The sequence below is a fragment of the Aptenodytes forsteri genome, unplaced genomic scaffold, assembly GCF_000699145.1.
Source record: "Aptenodytes forsteri isolate BGI_AS27 unplaced genomic scaffold, ASM69914v1 Scaffold143, whole genome shotgun sequence".
Taxonomy (NCBI): Eukaryota; Metazoa; Chordata; class Aves; order Sphenisciformes; family Spheniscidae; genus Aptenodytes; species Aptenodytes forsteri.
The window spans coordinates 3971135-3979438 of NW_008794951.1; the positions used below are offsets into that span (position 1 = coordinate 3971135).

General features: G+C 40.2%; 1 protein-coding gene across 1 annotated transcript in view; it reads left to right on the plus strand.

Moving 5' to 3' along the window:
* Positions 1 to 8304, plus strand: part of IL1RAPL2 (interleukin 1 receptor accessory protein like 2) — a 389202-nt gene that overhangs the window by 185760 nt on the left and 195138 nt on the right. The gene's annotated exons all lie outside the window — the stretch shown is intronic.

Here is an 8304-nt window from a genome sequence, read left to right on the forward strand (position 1 = left end):
CCTAATTGTGTGATTACTTGAGACTGCAACTACCTGATCTGGGATCTAGTTTCCATTTACTTTACCTTCAGTAACTTTATTCAAAGGGACTAATGAAAGGAGACTCATCAATTACTGAAATGAATTCAGCTTTGTTCCCAAAGTTTGCCTGGTGTTAAAGACTTGAAACAGAAGTGTGTGAAAGTCTCCATGGGTTAATGTGGTTGGCTGGAGAATATTAAAACCATCCCAGAGAGTGTCCTGAAAGAGCTCATGTATAGTCAACACCACTTAAAGTATTAATTGCATATACCTTCAGGTATAAAGCGTATTTCCAGTGTGTTGCTCTTTACCTAAAATCTTCTTAGGATAAAATTTTGATTTATAAAGGCAATGGAATATTTTCAGTCTGTTTTACTCATTACTTAAATCAGTTGTTATTCTCTCTTTTCTTAGATACTGATTCTTCTTGTTTTCTTTTTCTATCTAATTTGTCTAAAGGTAGTTCTGTGCACCAAAGAAGTATCAGAGATGCTGGGAAATCTCTCTTTGTGCTTTTCCATTGTTCATTAACTTCCTCAGGAATCCAAAGAGCTAATAAATATGGCAATATTTGTTGTCAAAGATGTTAGAAAAAAATATTTTTTCCCCTTTCTGGAGCTTAGAAGGTGGAAGTATTTTTATTTACTAGATTTTGTGGGCTTTGTGTGAAAAAAATATTGGGGTTTAGATGGGTTTCAGAGCTGGGTGGACAGCTAATTTACAGTCTTTATTGAGTTCATACCTGTGTTTGCACTGAGTTGTTGGGTGCCTGAGTTGTTTGTTTATGGAATTTAAATTTTGGTATTTAACAGGAAAGTTTTGTTACTTGTTCAGTCCAAGGAGCAGATGTAATGTCACGTAACTGATCTGGCCACTCCAATCTAGAGCAACATACTTTTTGTTTAAAATAATGTTCCCTTGCTAGTGGGATAAAGAAAAAAGGGACACGTGCTAATTTAATGACGTTATTGCATGGCTGGCTTTGAAGAAATGGGGATTCATTTATAGATCCACAAACAAGAAAAGAAGTTTAATTGTTCGGATAACTTGTTCACTGCAGGTCACCCACTTGGCTTTACTTCTGTGGGAGCAAAGACGGAGGCTGGGCAGAGGCAGGAGCTTCATAAATGAACTTTCCCACAACTCTTCCAAATCTGCCTGCCCCAGTGCGGGAGGGGAACCGCAGGGGCCAGGCGGTGCAGGAGGGGCTGAGAAGGCAGGACAGGCTGGGACACAGTCCTTGAACCCATGTCTGGGACTTCACAAAAGCATAAAGCCATGAAGTATGATTTCTTTATTGTTCATGTCCTGGCTCTACTGCTGTTGATTTTCAAGGTGCCTTTTACATTGTTTTCTAACGTGGTGACAGCCACGGAGAATCGAGGCATTACACTGAATATTTAAAACCAAACCACTTCATAAGTTCCCATTTCTGTACCGTTTAGTTTAACACAGACTCTTTAAAAACCTGCCAGATATTGAAGTGATTAGGAGATCAAGGTCACCAAACACTCATTTTTAGGGTAAATATGCTGCATTTTAAACAGTTGCTTTAGTGCCCTCCTCTTCTCTTTCTCTGTGCTTAGCAGAGCAATCTGCTCAAAGCAAAGAGCACAGCTTTGGAAGGGCACTTCAGTTCAGGTCCATCTGTCTCCAGGAACATCTGGCGTGGAAGAGGTAGCAAAGAATATGATGAGACCAGAGATTTTCTTTCCATCACAGAATGTGTTTCAGAGCTCCCTGTCTCCAGCAAAATCTAACCTGCCAGCTGTGATTTGCTCTTCTCTCCATCAGCAAGCATTCCCAAAAATCTCTGTGATAAGGTGCCACCTGAAAAGCTGGCTCTGACAAGTGCTACAGGATGAAATGCCTCTGTCCAGTAACTTCTACTGACACTATTTTAGTGTTTTTGTTCTTCAAGTATAATTTCTAAGTCTTGACCTCATTAATATGCCATTGCTCCTGGAAGCTGAGAATTTGTTCAGGGTCCGAGCTGTTTTTTTCTCTCCCTAAAGAATTTTACAGATTGGTGATCTACTAGTATGTTCTTTCTTTTGCATTTTCACTATAAGACTAAAATGCTTCTGGCTCCCTATGCATGTGTAACTCAGGACAGAGCAATCCGTTGTTATTTGGACCTCTGGCAGTATATATTTACGGTTTGTTTGACCTCAAAGGAAATTGTGGGTGTTCAGCTGGAATATTTGACATTTGAGTTGGGTTGTTTAGCTATGGCTCATAAGAAAAGCTGGTCAAAAAAAATGAAGCATGTACAAGTCTTAAAAACCTTTTAGCCCATCTTACAGAAATTTGAAGCTTTGATCAAAATTTGGAAAAAATGCAGCTAACGTATAAGGATAAGTAAATGCATTTTTCCTTATTTATGAGCCAGATTTGGAGAAATATTTGCATGTTGCTAAATCTAATGAAGTTTTTTTGCACTCGTCATTATTTGATTTAGGAATTTTGGAATATTTGCACTTTTACATGTCTTGAAAGTCCCAAACTTTTTCGCCAGTACGTTTGAATGGTCTAAATCTTGCTAGAAAACATTCAGAAAATGGAGATCAAAGTTAGAGAAACTACAAAGTCTGTGAGTGATCCTCTTCTTCGATCTTGTGTTTTACAGCAAAATAGTCTTGGTTGATGATTGCTGAATCTAGATGTTACTGTGATAGAAATGAATTATTTAGTTAAAGTTGTTAACAGGCTAGTAGGAGAAACATTGCAAAATTCACCCAGCTTGAATCATGATAAACTTGTTTTTTTTTCTCAAGCTCGAAGGTGGTTTTCTAAGTGGTCTTCATGTCTAACATACATTTTTTTGATTTACTATATCCCTCAGGGGACAACTATTTGATTTTTTCCTAAAATGCAGTTTAAAATATGAGCATAGGCAGAGTCAAAAACTAGTGTTCACTTGACTCAAAGAAGGGTGAAACTGTAACTCACAGAAAAGAAACATCACAGACACTTTACCTGAACTTCCTTCTCCTTTCCTCCCTGCTTGCTATTTGAGATCTGCTCCCCTGCTGCTGGAGAAGGCCACCCTCCACTCCCTTCTGAAGTACCACCAGCATAGGCTTCTCCTCCCCTGTAAAACTGGGTAACTTGCTCTGCATGTCAGAGATACCAGCTCAGATGTCTTTTGGTAGAGTGGTTCTTTATTGTGATGAGAGTGTCCTTCGACCATCCAGTTTGGTAGGTCAGCTAAGCTGAGGGAGCTCTACAAGCAAAGAACTTACCTTGCTTTGGAGGTGACATCCATGATTTTGAAGAGTGCGGGAAGTGGTCAATAGACTTGTTTTGTTTGAAATGTGTTCTCTGACCAGCAAATTGTATCTCTGAATATTGGAGTATTTAAAGAATCACAGATAGGGGTAGGGGGTGGTCATTGCTGTCAGTTTTTAGGTGGCTCAGCTCAGCTCCCCGACTCGGCTCATGGTGTGAGGAGCAGCGAAGGGCTCTGGGAGGAGGCAGGGTGGCAGAGGACCACGTGCTGGGCTCCGCTGACAGACAGGTCTCATATGGCAGTGCCGGGCTGTGATGAGATGCTGGCAGGGGTCTGCAAGCACCGTAGCAGAATTAGCACAGCATAGCCGGAAAGCCAGAGATGTGAAACCAATTATGTATGGCGATCCTGATCTAACTCCCTGACCCTTTGTGAAGATCACGTCCAGCCAAAGCTGTTAAAGGCATTACTGTGTTTGCTCAAATGTAGGGTGTGTTCCCTTTTCTCCAGAATCAAGATCTGAAAATACCAAGTTGCCTAAAATTCCGTAACTGATTTCCCCCCTTTAAGAGTCTAAAAAATTTGCACCCCTTTTTGGACTTCCTTAATGGAGTGCATCTATCGTTGCTACATGTCTGCAAACCCCGAGCATGATGGATATCAGTTTCTGGACTCTGCTGTTCAATGGCTAATATATAAATAAAAATATAACTCCTGTATCAGAGGAATGTTGTGGGTTTTTTTTTTTTTTTTTTTACTATGTATTTACAGTCACAAGCATTGCTTGCTTTGTGGAGCAATAAATTTAATACATTAGCTAGTATATTATTTTTTAATTATTGATTTTTAGATTATTTCAATTTAAAATGAGATTTTCAGGTAACAAGGTAGGCAAACATGTTTAATAATGCTATGATATAAATTGCTGTAGGTGACAGATCCCTACAAAAATGATTACAGGCAGATTTGCCATGCAAAAAATTATTTCTATGACAGCAAGCAGAAAGACAAATTACTCAGAGACTATGTACATGCTCTTCTATAATTGCTCATAAATTATTATGGTTCATGTTAAAATGCATCTAGACTCCCTAGACAACTAGATTTATTTAAAATAAGAATAATGGGAAATTACCAGGAAATGTTGGGGAAGGAGATGCAGTACACACTTTGGGTGATTGCTAACATAAAAGTACAGTAACTTATTGTCAGCCAACTTAATCTATAATTTAATAATTTTGAAACCTTCATTTTCAATTCAATTTCAGTAGCCTGGATAGATAACTGGGATGGGCCCAGTGGGGCCCCACCGTGATTAACTGCTGCTGTATTTCCCTGCCCCATGTAGGGCTCTCGTGTGCCTGAACCTTTTCATGTTCTACGAAATAGGATTGAATTTAGTCAGTTGGGTCAGAAGTTATGTTAATGGGGTGGGGGACTGACAGATAGATGGGCAAACCTCTTTTCCGTAGGAAGCTGGGCTAAAAATGGGACAACGTATTCCATATCCTCTCAATGCTCCGAATTTTAGAAAACATTTCAAATAATTGTCTTTATTGAAAGTGTCTAAAATACACCCATGATAGATAGGATTTCATTTGAATGGGCTTTCAATCAGGCATTTATTAAAGAACACCTGATTATTGGGTAGCAGAGAAAAGATGTATATACATTTATTATATAATAAATGCCTCTCTCTAATGCCATTATTTTTCTCTTCTTACCACCCTGATTATATTACATAGTGAGAGCCAGCCCAACAAAAATGACAGCAAACTTTGTTCTGGATAATGGGGTGCTAAACTCCACCTAAGCAGCTCCAGTCATTTGTAATGACAGCTTGGAGAATACTCCAAACGAATCTAACAATGCTCACGCTCCAGTGACTGACAGCGCGGCAAGAGGAAAAATTCCAGCTTCCATGTGAGCGTGGGGAGCCTGACCTAGATTTTAGCCTCTACAGCTTCATGAGAGGAAACATTCTTGACTGTGTACTTCACAAGAAAAAAAGAGCAAGGGGAAAAAGTCGTCTCCTGTTTGATCAGTCTTTCCTCAATAATTAAGATTTAGTCAAGGCGCTCTGTGAGACTTCTCCCCTCCGCAGATGTCATCAACCCTATAATGAATGGTTACTCCGTTCCCTGTATGCTCTCCTCTCCGTTATTACCACCTCCTGGCACGCTGCGGGGAGCAAGCTGCCGCAGGGGAGCAGCCGGTGCAGGCACGGGCGATGGGCAGGCAGCCTGCCTGCACCTTCCCCCTCCGCTGCGCTCGCTGCGTTGGGGTCAGCCTCGCCGCTGGCTGCTGAAATTCTTCCATTCGGATACTGTTAATGGGAATAAGGTCTCTAGTGTAAATCTCCTTTTCTTTCTTTTCTTCTTTTGAGATGCAGGTGCTGGGCTGGGGTCAGGTCACTGTGCCCGGTGCCTCCACTGGGGCGCTGGCAATGGCCAGCGGTGCACCAGCCCCACAATCTCGTTCTCCACTGGGGGCAGTTGGAGATGGGTTTTAGCCACTCTAATGACCTGGCTGTAAATTACCTTTCAAATGTCTTTCATCTATTCCACTGTGCTTTATATACTCCAGCAGTTGTAATTTTGAAAATAGAATAGTAAAGTGCACACTAGAAGGAAGAAGGAATTTTCAAATGAAAGTGGAAGATGAGGCAGATTGAATGACACTGAAGGATGCTTAGTGTTCCTTTGAGCTGTGCTTTGACAAGTTGTTTGGTGTGGATGTGGGAGAAATTTTGTTGGAAGCAGAGGCATTTTCAGTTTCCAAAGCTGGATTTGCATATTGGGTCAGTACCTAACTCCGTAACTCTTCCTAATTATGACTCTGCTCTGCGAAATAAATGAAAAACTGGAACCTTTCTGCTTGACCCACAAGCTTTCCATGTGTGTCTGAATGTCAGTGATTCTTTACCATGGTTTAACTTTGCTGAACCAGCACAGGTTCAAAAGCATTAGATGACATGACAGGATTAGATTGACAGAATTAATTAGATCAGCTGAATTAGTTTGGATCTAAATTCCAGTTCTGGGCACCCCTATTCATTTCAGCTTACACACCCCTGCTTGGACTTTGTGACTTTGCTAAAGCACAGGAGGAAGGGTGCCTTTGAGAATACCTGTATGTCCATGGAGAGCGGGGATGAGCCATCTGGAGAGCTCAGCATTGCCTTTCACATCCCTTGCTGAGAGAAGGCAGCTGTAAGCTCTGCACTGCTCTTTAACTGTAAACTCACACCAGCCTAAGGAGCAGGGCTTAAAAAAAGTGCAGAGCTTTTGTGAGGAAGCTCTGTATGGAGTACGTTGATACCTGCTCGATGTAAAAGCCCTCCAAGCCACCTATATAAAATAATTTATGATGTCAGAACCAGGCTTTAATATAAAAGTGGATTGGATGGGTTTGTAGGACTGGGAGATTTGGTTTCTTTTTCCAGCTCTGCTGTTGGTTGCCCATGTCTGTATAACACTATCGCAGAGAGAGGTGAATGCAGTGTTTCGTGGGGTCCTGGCAAGAGAATGTTTGAGTTACAGTGTGCAGCTTTGGTCATGGTGAAGGATGTTATAAACATGGAGGGGATGCATTGAGGACAAATACTTCAGTACATGATTTTCAAGTAACGATTATCCAAACTTGTCCTGTTCTGTGTGGCACTAAGCTATGAGAGGGAGAACACAGAGGAAGAAATGATGCTGCAGCAGTGAAGAAAAGGAAAGTCAGTAAATTGCTACTGGCCTTTCATTTTATGTCATTAGCAGTAGCCATTAAAAGCAAGAAGCAATGAATTTTAATTTAAATCAGCAGGAGGTTTTCAGCAAAATGAGTGTGGAAATGAAAATTGAAGTTATCCGAAACTGTGTACACCTAACTTCAGGTGAATGTTTTGGTTTGGGGGCTTTTCTTGTTGAAGTAAGGAGTCAGTTGGCACAACCAGCTGCTGTGTTTGCATCTGCCTGTGGGGTGGGTGGCAGGAGCGGGCAGCCTGATCCGCACCACTTGGGGTGAACGTACTGTGTGACCTCCCTTTGCCTGTCAATACCCTCATAACAGTAGATACATTAAAAGTATAGTTTTGAGTAATGGGTTTCCCTTCCCTCTTGAGCCCATGTTAGTGTATTTTACAAGTAAAGTTTGTTTTACAAGATGTTACATGGAAGTTTATGTATTAGAAATGTATGAAAGTGGTAAGTGTCAACAGGTTTAAAATATGGTTCAGCTGCGTGGTTCATGTGGTTGCAGTACAATTAAAGCTGATTTACTGCAATGGGGAAATCAAAACCTTCCATTTATCGTGGTTAGTTTTGAAGGATTCAAGAGAAGCCTGAAAAAATGGTAGACATAACTTAAAGTCAGTGATAGCCACTAAAAAAAAAGGACTAGATCGGATATTCCACCACGTGTAGAAATTTTGGCTCACTACATTTTTTTAGGAAGTAAATAAAAAAATCACTTAATGCTATTGGAGATGTACATGGAATGAAGAGTGTATGAGAATATCTAACACTTAGAGTTTGAGAACTGATACTGTAAAAGCAGAAGAGGCAACTCAAACCTTACTCGGTTGAATTTGAGGTAGCTACATCAAGGGTAAAGCTGTTCCACTTACATGTAGCTGGATATGATCAATAAATTCCAAAAGCTACACATTTCATCAAGTCTATTAATTTTAGGTAGTATATTTCCCTATTGATGATCTGCCTTTGCAGTCTTTTTCTTTGGTTATATTCTTGGTTGACTTTCAGGCTTACAGTTTTTCCAGCAATGAAAAAGATTGAATTAAAAGGTCTCTGATATGTGAGGGGGAGTTACATGTTGATATGTATGCATATTCTAGGATTATATTGTAAATAAGATGATTTAAAATAATGGGAGAGAAAATTGTAGGGAGAAGTAATCTTTTATTAAACTGGCTGACATGTTCATTTTGAAGTGAAGTATCAAGAAAACTGTCCCCTTTCATATTTGTACAGTTCCTGTATTAAGCTTGATTGCATAGGTAGCATGTTGTAATTGTATCCTGTTGTATATAATACATATCTATA